Raw genomic sequence first — 1043 nt, forward strand, 5'->3', positions numbered from 1 at the left:
TCTCTCTCTCTCTCTCTCTCTCTCTCACACACACACACATACACACACACACACACACGCACACACACACGGCTATGGGAGAATTATTGATAGTAAGGGCAAAAATGTGACGTTTGGAGCCTAAAGAACGAAGCCAAAGTCACAAGCTCCTGAGTAAGAATGTTAAGAAAGTAGGAACTTCAATCTTAAAGATTTCCTTTCTCGCTGCTTTGAGTATCTATAAGGAGAATTTTCCAACTTACCCCTTATATGATGGGGTGTGCAGCTTAATTCCGACCTGTGATGATGCTTCAGATTTGGGGATTCTGTGAGAATGGTTCTGTTAACTCTGTTTTATGCAGAAAGAACTATGGAGAGTTCAGTCTTTTTGTTCTTCGGGAAATTGATTGGAACTAGCTTGGGGGCCAGAGCTTGCTTGTCAATCCTGCTCTTTCTTTTCAAGACAATACATCTGTTTTTCCTCTTCCTAGCCCCCGGCTAACAAGTAATCCCTAATTGGAAAACAACAAAAACTATGGACAGCAGAGAGCTCAATGATACTAAACCTACACAAAGACATGCTCTTTCCTGTGAGGACCATGTATGGGATGATTACATAGCAGTTTAATAACGTACAGGTTATTCTGAAGAAGATGAGATCAAACATGGGATTTTTCAATAGTTGTAAAAGTATTTACTGTGGTTTCTTAGTGAAAAGTATCACTCTCTGTCTTTTTTAAAAATGAAAGCATAAATGTTATCTAGAATGTTTTAAAAACTAGAACAAGAACAAAGCTGCAACCTGGAGATTCTTTGAAGATAGTAGGCATATGGAATTCTTTGTACCTTATGAAGTCACTGTTTGTCCATATCGGATCAGCATCATCTGATCTGCTGGCTACAAACTTTCAACACTCAAGCATTAAGTCTTACTGTGTTACGACTCTAAAGAGACACCACAAACAATGCCACTCCTGGCAAAGGAAGTGTAGGACCCCCTCGAGAGGAACTCCCTCTGGTCCTCAGGTCACAGGAGTGGGTGTCCCACAGAAACACAGAGAAGC

This window comes from Mus pahari, chromosome 2 (assembly GCF_900095145.1).
Source record: "Mus pahari chromosome 2, PAHARI_EIJ_v1.1, whole genome shotgun sequence".
Taxonomy (NCBI): domain Eukaryota; kingdom Metazoa; phylum Chordata; class Mammalia; order Rodentia; family Muridae; genus Mus; species Mus pahari.